Source organism: Mesitornis unicolor, unplaced genomic scaffold (assembly GCF_000695765.1).
Source record: "Mesitornis unicolor isolate BGI_N332 unplaced genomic scaffold, ASM69576v1 scaffold5311, whole genome shotgun sequence".
In the NCBI taxonomy this organism is placed as follows: Eukaryota; Metazoa; Chordata; class Aves; order Mesitornithiformes; family Mesitornithidae; genus Mesitornis; species Mesitornis unicolor.
In genome coordinates, this window is record NW_010164375.1 from 1 (window position 1) to 9,176 (window position 9,176).

The window sequence follows — 9,176 nt, forward strand, 5'->3', positions numbered from 1 at the left end:
GGAACTACAATGCCCGGCAGCACGCGCGGTGCCAGAAGCGGAGCCAAAGGTATTTTGGCTTCTTGCGCGGCGTTTCGACGAGGAGCGATCGTCCTTCGCCCGCACCCCTTCGTCCCAGAGCTTAAATACAGATAACTGACTCGTCCCGCACCTAACAACACCCAGCGATGCTGCTCGAACTGCCAGCGTTTCACCCCAAAATTTTCCTCCAAAGACAAGGGGAAAGGGTGGCTTTTCAAAAATACCCAAGTGTAGGGCTTTTCGGTGCTTTTCCACAACATAACAATTTATAACTTCTGCTTTTGTTTCTGTGCATGAAAATGGGTGGGGATTTGGGGATGTTTTTCTTTGGTTTGTACTTGGAGGGAAGGGGGTGTTTTCTGTTTTGCTTTAGTTAGGATGTTTTTGCTTTCCAGCTGCACTGGTCCAGGGGAATCAGACTTCCCCAGGAGCTTTTTTCAGACTTCCCCTCACCCCCGGCATGCCCCAAATGTCCCCCCTATGAATTCCCAGGGGTCTATGAACCTCTCTGTAACACCCCCATTCTGCACTCACCTGCTCCTCCACTGCATCATCACCACCCCCACCATGACTTTCAGATGCCCCAAAGCTGTCTGGCTGACATCATCACACCCCCAGGCCTCCCCGAGGCCCACACCCTCCTTTCTTATTCACCCCCTAAAAAGGCACAAAACAAGGGAAATTACCCCAAGCCATAACTCGGTACTTTAATGAATGCCATTTCCACGTGTACACACCCCACCAAAAATCAAGGCTCTGCTAGAAAATAAAAGAGGGAGAGCCATACCCCAGAAACAGTTGCAGCCCCCCTCCAGACCTCAGTCCCGCAGGCTCTGGCTGCCCCATGGTGGGGAACATGGCAGAGGACGGACCCACCTCTCCTACCCAGGCTCCGCTTCCCCATCTTCACCCTCTACAACGCACAAGGACAGGCTGCCAGGGGCCACAGAGCTGTAAAATGTTAAAGAATTAAAAAATAAACAATAAATCTCAGTAATTCTCTTTATACTTTAAAGGTATGTGTATGTTTATACACATCAAGAAAAATACTTGCACTGTAAAAGTCTTTGGTTTTCAAGTACTACTGTAAGATATCTTAGAACCTTATTTACTGAGAAAGCAAAAAGCTTCTGCCACTTCCTCCTGCTTGCTCCATGTCCGTGCTCTTCGTACAGATGCTGGTATCTCCTTCAGGTTTTCCAGTACTACTGCAAGAGATTTTTTGGAAACTTACTGAGAAAGCAAAAAGCTTCTACCGTGAAAGCAAAGTCTGCATCTTCTCATCCCAAATGGTACAAATGGCATCTTTCCTCTCTCAGGACAAAATGATTTCCACTCTATCAGTTCACGGTAAGTCCTAACATGCTCAGACCTTACTTTTAGTACTTGTGTTAAAATACTTCAGATTCAAAAATACAGAGCGAGAGCTGGCACGTTCTGAATTCTCACATTAAAGCCCACACCGCAAGCACCTGAGGCAAAAACGCAGATGCAGGCAGCTGACTTACCCTGCACCCACAGGCGGTACGGATCCTTGCCATCCGTCTCACAACTCGGCTTCATTAACTGAGGCATTTGTGAGGAAACCCATCAACGTTTAAACGTAGCCTCTCCTTGGGCACAAAAACATGTGTTAGTGACTGAAAAAATGATGCCCCAGCCAGCATCCCTAAAGCATCACCCAAAACTATGTAGCTCCTGACATACCCAGGTAAAGTCACTGCCCACATCATCGCAGCATAAACCATTGTCAAAGCCCAAAGAAAAACCACATGGAGCGCTCAGCAAATAGACACTAGCGAGAAGAAAACAATAGTGCAATACGTGTGACAGGCAGGGCAGCATTACAGCACTTAACCCCAAGCAAAGCACTAACAGGACACGATATAATACTTTTCAACCCCTTGAGACTCAACACAAAGAGCCTGATGCTTTCCTAACTGAGCGAGCCGAAATCCAACATAATCTCTGTCTGCCTCACCTTGGGTGCCAATAATTCTGTCATGGTTTAGGGCTAGGCTGACCACTAAATGATGGACCACTAAATGTTGCTCCCTATCAACCCCTCTCCCCTCCTCAGAGGGAGACGAAAAAAATACGGGAGAGAGACCTATGAGTCAGGAAAAGAAAACTACCAGATTTAATGAAAATAAAATACTACTATAGGATAAGCGTGTAAATAGGAAAACAATTAAATATATAAAAATATATACAAAACCACTAACAAATCCTTCCCCCGCTACCCCCACCCCTAAATGACAATTACATCTCCAGTGGCTCTGAAGAGCCAGGCACTGGAAAAGTCCCAAACCAGACTCAGCAGCAGGCAGGAGCACAATTCAGGAACACACAGGTTGGGATCCAAGGCAGATGAAGCAGCAGAGGAAGAAAAGAGAAGGAGCAAAGAGACTCAACCCTCACGACATCTCACCTTTATACTGACTATGACCTATGTGGGATCAAGTACCTTGCTGTCTGTTCTGGGGCATCTGTCCTGTCTGCTCCTGCCCGCAGGTACAACACCTCACTTACGACACCCCGATATGAGACCTGTGATGTGGCAGTGGCCTTGGTCTCCACAAGCACAAGTATAAGCAAGAGCTATATTTACATACCATACCTAACAGTAACTTTAAGCATCAGGCACTACCAATTCTAGAAACCAGCACTGTCTGGAAAAACATGCCTTTGGTTTCAGAAAGTACAGTCATTTAGAAGAGACTTAACTGAAACTATAAAATCACAAAATAAAGAATTAGTTCCATTTAACACAAACCAGGAAAACACAGCAGGACACACAGGCACAGGGACACACTTTACCACACATCATCCTGTAGTTCCTGAAAATTCACACTCACCAAAACTTGCCAGATGACACACAGCAGTAACTTTGATGTGTTCGGCACGCACAATTTTGTGTTGACTCGCTGTTTGCTTTCCACTGTTGCTGCTGTTCTTCCTTCAGAAATTCTGCTCATGCCCAAGTTACTCGCTACCGGACCAAACATTTCCCTTCCCGCTATTACCAGCGCAGTGACACAGGTAACTAACTTAACTGCTCTTCCAAAATTATCCACATGAAGACTACAGCCAGGAAAGAGGAACAAAAAAGAAGAAAGGAGAGGGTGAGCAGCAAAACGAGTTTTGCAGGCTGGCACCACTCAACATTGCACCCTTTTACAGAAACAAAACACACACAAAAAGCCACCCAAACAACAACAAAACCAAACCATGACACCATACCTCTTTCTCCCTTTGGGAGCTCACAGCTGTCTCAACAGATTGGTCAGAGCATGAAGTGCAGGTGACCTGGATCCCAATGATGCTGGCGTGGGATGAATACAGGGCCAGAAGGAGTCCAGATGTGTAAGACTGGTGTCATTTTTATACAGTGCCCGTTTTCGGAAGGACAAGCTTTCTTCAAAGTCCCAGACTCCACTGAACAGAAGGTGCACTGAGCTCCAGCCATCAACATGCTATCAACACACTCAGAAAAATAATTTTAAAAATAATTTTTTAAAACCCCCACAAATAAAAATTATGTGTAAATATCACTTTCTGTCATGTTTCACTCATCACATTTCTATCACAGCAAGGGGCTCAAAAACCAACTATACCAACACCACATTACCCAAATGCTAAAGCCTAATGATAGTCAAAGACACAAACCAGTTAATTTTCATCAGCACTAGCTCCCTAAACCAGCTCCTTACTCAGTCCCATGAGTTCTAACCCTTGCTCACGCGGAGCCGTATGCAAGCAGGACAGGCAACACTGGCTGTAGGCCACTTGCAATCCACCAGGTCCAGTTTCAAGTGCAGAAGCTGCCTGGGAGGTCTGACCACAGCTAAACTGGATGGCTCCGCTCCTTCCCACTCTGCTTGAACATCCAGCATTTGTGTTACATTAGAGCTAGCCACACCTCATGTAACAGCAAAGTGAATTTATCTGTCGGGGGAAACAAAGTTTGTACTGAAGAAAAAAGTTTCCTGGCAGATCAATTACTTGAATCAACTCACCCTGTGGTGAGAATATCAGATTGGACATAAAAGGGGAGCAGAAAACTGCGAAGACGAGGGCATCCAACTGTTCGCTTGGCGCTTAGCAAAACATAAAATTAAAAATTTTTAAGAAAGAAAGAAAAAGCAGTCCTTATTCACAGTAAAGGCTGCTTAAACTTCACCAAGAAAAGCACTGAATTCTGGGTCCAGTCAGAAGGGTGTAATTCCTGCAGTTTGCTTCAAGGTTGTCTGAGTAACTGATGTGTCTCTTAGCCTTGGACAAGAGCAAGACAGAGAGACTGAGACTGTAAATTCTTTTGTGCATCTAGAATACTAATAAATGTGGGGGGTTTTAATTAAAAAATAATAAAGTCACAGCTCAGATTTTCAGTTGATTCAGCTACTATTTACCCATTAGACTATTTACCACCCAGTGAGGAATAGTGCCAGGGCTGGTACGAGAGAAGAGCAGGAACATGTTTCCCAGGGCAGCTCACCACTTAATCTGCCAGGAAGCCTCATTCTAAATTTCTCCTGGTGTGAACTTTGACTAGACTTGGTTACCTTTGCCACTGATGACTGCAGCTTCAAAATGGGGTACGCAGGTGGCCCGTATCCACACAGGATGCTTTCAGCCTCCGAGAGAGGCATCGGCCCTGATAGCAATGGAAGATGCTAACCTTCCGCCCTGAATCTGTGTGTCTGCTGCCGCACCACTGGGCCCAGCTTCTAACACAGCAAACAGGCAGGGAGCCCGTGGGCACCTGCAAGAATGCAGCTCCACCTTGGCATGCACCACCTGCCGCGCTTCCATTCCCCACAGTGGTTATCGAGAGGGCCCTCTGGATGCGGCCATGAAACCAGACAGCTCCTCGGAGGGCACTGAAGCCTGGGAGGAAGGATGGGTTGCGGGGCTCCGCCAGCTCCTGAGGTGGCCTCGCTGGGTCTGTGGGGAGGCGGGCGCAGCCGTTGGGCGCGAGACGTGGCCGTTGGCTCTCCCAGTCCCTCCTTGGGCGCTTGGTGCGGCTGTTGCTCGCTCCGCCTTACCCCTACCCCTGGCGCGAGGTGCAGCTGTTGGACCCAAGCGCACAGCACAGCGCGGTGGGCAGGGAAAGGCCGGTGACACCATGGTGCCCACCCTGCGCACCGTGCTGACGGGGCTGCTGCTCCAGCTGCTGCTGCTGCGCTTGTCCCTACTTCCAGGACCTACGCTTCGCCCTCATGATGGCACAAGGTAGCAAAGAGGGCGCGGAGAGTCGGAGCCCACCGGCCCGCCAGCACCCTCATGGACATCTTCGCGCAGCGGGTGCAGCACAAACTGCTGCTACTCTTCGGCGACGGGGTCTCCACTTACGAGCAGGTGGAGCGGCGGAGCAGCGCAACGTCGCGGGGCTGCGGGCAGGCGGCTGCCTGGCCCTCTTCACGGGCAACCAGCCCGCCTACGTCTGGGTCTGGTTGGGCTGCGCCAAGCTGGGCTGTGCCATGGCTTGCCTCAACTCCAACATCAGGGCTTACCTCCTTGCTGCGCTGCTTCCAGAGCAGTGCGGCCACCGTGCTGCTGGCGGAAAGCTGTTTTATATTACAGTGTTTCAGTGAAACTGGTGTTGAGGATTCATTTATAATCCTGTAGATTATCTATTCAAATAGAAGTGCCTGTGACTTTGAAGGCTTTCAGTCTAGATTCCTAAAGAAACAAGGTATATACAATTGTATCAGCTGTCTGATCAACTTTACTTGAATACATTATCCAGTTACTCAGCATCTTAAGGGAATTAAAGTCTCAGGGATGACTACATTTGTTACAACTTGGTGAAAACTGGCAGTGAGTAGAGGAGAGAGACCTGTGTTACTGCTTCAATAAGAGACAGACAGGACCTGATCATGCAGGGTGTTAGCCTACTCATTGAACATAACTGAAATAATGCTCTCTTGTTGGTTGGAGATACCAGAGGGAATATGAGAACTGGGATTAATCAAGACACGTGTAGGAGACAGGCATAGGGAGAGATAGAACACAACTATCTGGGAGTCCAGGCTTCAGTAGTACCACTACTTACTGAGTAAGTACTTTCTTCGTTCTGCTTCTTAGTGTTTCTTCCATTTGTGCTGGGACTTGAGAAAGATGAGTTTCATCATTATACCTAAAACACAGTGGTGATTTAAGCTGCACCTAACTTTGTGTGGACACTTGACAGCTGAGGCATTTCCACATGGCAGAGAGTGAAGGTAGTAATGTGGAGCTGGTGATGCCAAGTATATGCTCCCTTGGAGTCCCACAGGGTCAGCAGACAAGTGGAAGTGTGCTTGGATTGCTCCTCTGCAGTTCTGTTCTTGCTGAATCACTTCCCAGTTCTGTGTGGTGACACTGTTCCTCTTCAGTCCTTTTTGCTGAATTCTGAAGTGCCTTGAGCGTGAGTTGCTCCAACAGCAGCTAAACATGAAAGCTGCTGACCCACAGTTGACTGACTGGTAGTATAGTTCACAGAATACTACAGAATTTTCTTATAATACTTCTTTCTCTCCTCTTTAAGAACTGAAGGAAGCTGTTGAAGAAATGCTGCCATTCTTGAAGAAAGAAAATGTTAAAGTTTATTACTTAAGCAAGACATCTGCTACAGAAGGAGTTGAGAGCTTTTTTGATAAAGTAGATGCAGCTTCAGATGAGCATACTCCATTGTCTTGGAGATCAGACTTAACATTTAAAACTCCTGCCATGTACATTTACACTTCTGGTACTTCAGGTAATGTAAATTCACAAAAGCTATAGGGAAGGCCACACATTCCGCCTGACACTGTAATTATTTTAGAAAGGAAAGAGAATCTATTACTCCACATTAATACCTACTCTCATTCATTGCCTCTCAAGAAACTGAAAATTTGGTATCTGTATCTAAAACCAAAAAGCATGTAGAATATTGCCTGACTTTAAGCACTAAATGTTGCGGGAGGGACTGAAGCGAAAGCCAATTAAACATGTAAGTTTTATGCCAGTAAGATCACTAGACATCTGCTGCCTCTTATCCTTGGAGACACTGCTGGCCTATGTATGTCTTAGCACCAACATTATACTCAGTATCGTTGGATCATGATATCTGAATGCTAGCAACTAAGTTTTTGGACATCAGAATACCAAAAATAGTGAGGGCAGCACAAAATACAGCTAGTCGTGGCCATTGTGCAAAACTGCAGCTGGTAGAGGAGCTGCAATCGGCCCTACATAAAGGCATCTAGCCTTAAGAGCACTTAGCCACTGCAGAAACTGAGTGACAAGTGTGAAGACAGCGCCTGAAGGCACTCAAACATATAGCTGCATTAGGAAGAGCAGGGTATGCCTCCACACTAGATCAGTCTTTGACCTTCTTGGAGCAGGAACTTCCCTGGAAGGGAGGAAGTATGAATTTGAAACCTATTTGGGTTGCAGAAGGCAAATAACTTGGATGTCCTTCATTCTAGTTAAAGGCTTTAATATCTCTGTTCTTGAAAAGAGAACAGGCAAACACTGCTGTTGCGAAAACGGGGAGAATAAATCCAGTCTTGTGAGGCTGGCACTGAATATGCGACAGACGCAAATCGGGAAACAAACAGTAACCGTTTATTTACAGCAACATTTACAGGTTCTTTTGGATTGCCGGTGATAAATTAAAAAGCTACAGGTACAGTAAAGGTTTTATAACTAATGTAATACCAACAACAAAGCAATATGGAACACACAAACACCAACACAACAACCAACAACTTGCCCACAGTGAGCCTGGCCGCCTGGCAAACAGACAAGCCCGTTTGAACAGAAATACGGTGGAGCAAAACCAATACACTCAGGGTATAGGAGCCCCAGGAGAGAAATATGAAATACACTCAGGGTATATGGGCCTGAGGAAAAAATATCACTCAGCGTTAGCTGAGGTAAATAATCTTACCCATGAGGTGACCCAAGTGGTGGGGATGGAGAGGGAGCGAAATCGTCAATCCATTCAGTTCATCGGTGTAGTTCCGAGTTCACCCTGTCCCCATGTAAGTTACCTTGGCATTCCAACCAAGGGGGAAGGTTCTCATCACTCCATGGCTGGAGAAGTAAGTCCCCCCATTCTAGTATGAATCTTAGGGGTTTTTATTCCCTGATGTACTGACAGCAGGCAGGAGGATGCCTGAGTGGACTCAAATTTCTGCATTACATCACCAGGGCATACACGCGGGTGGGGATGACTATAGACAATCTTATTGTTTATGTTAATGCCACAAAGTCCGTTAATTCACACCTGCATGGGTAGAGGTAATGGCTCCTTTGCTTTGGGCGGAACAAAATGGGGGACTGGGACCATGAGACCCTTGCCTCATTTCACACTCCTCTGGGCATCCAGATAACACCAGATATGGATCTAGTGATGGTTTCCACCTCGCCCAGTGCTTGGTTTCATGCTTCCAGGCATTGCAGCTACCTGGCTTGGACTTTGTGACTTTTTCTCTCTCTCTACAACTGCCATAATTTTGTCTTCTAGCAACTGTTTCAGCAAGTAATCAGCTCAGCTCCACCTGATGGGAAAACAAGAAGAGATTTTGTCATGAGATTAACTTCTGTTTTAGCATTTCCATTCCCTTTGCTCAGCATGCTAGGTGCTCCAAATCCCATTTCCTCATTCTCTAGGTACTTGTTCTTCCTAGGTACCATAGTACTGGGAATTTGGGCACTTAATAGAACGTAATAATCTGAAAGTTACATGTGGAAGACATATCTTCCCTAAAGCAAACTGCCAGTGTGTTGCATAGGCACAAGTTGCATACTTCTCTGAGCTCTGAAACTATCACTTGCATCAGTGAACATGAGAAAATCTTTTCTTAAGCCTTTGTGAAACCAACTGGTCTTACAATGTTTATTGTTCAAGTGAAGTTACACACCCTTTTGCTTGACTTTAAACAGGTCTTCCTAAAGCTGCAGTGATTAACCATGAACACATAATGCTAGCCTGTGGTTTGTTTGATGCTGGCAATACTACCTCAAAAGATACTGTGTATACTGCTCTACTACAGCTCTGCCCTCCTTGTTGGAGTCCATGGATATATCATGAAAGGTACCATGCACTTGACTAGAATGAATGAACATGTTACTGTGCAGGGCTCATGCAAAGATGTGATCACAGATACATGAAGTCTTTCCCT

The 9,176-nt window shown here is 46.2% G+C and overlaps 1 pseudogene; it reads left to right on the top strand.

Moving 5' to 3' along the window:
* The first annotated feature begins 5,149 nt into the window (after positions 1–5,149).
* Positions 5,150–9,176, top strand: part of LOC104548304 — an 11,999-nt pseudogene continuing 7,972 nt past the window's right edge.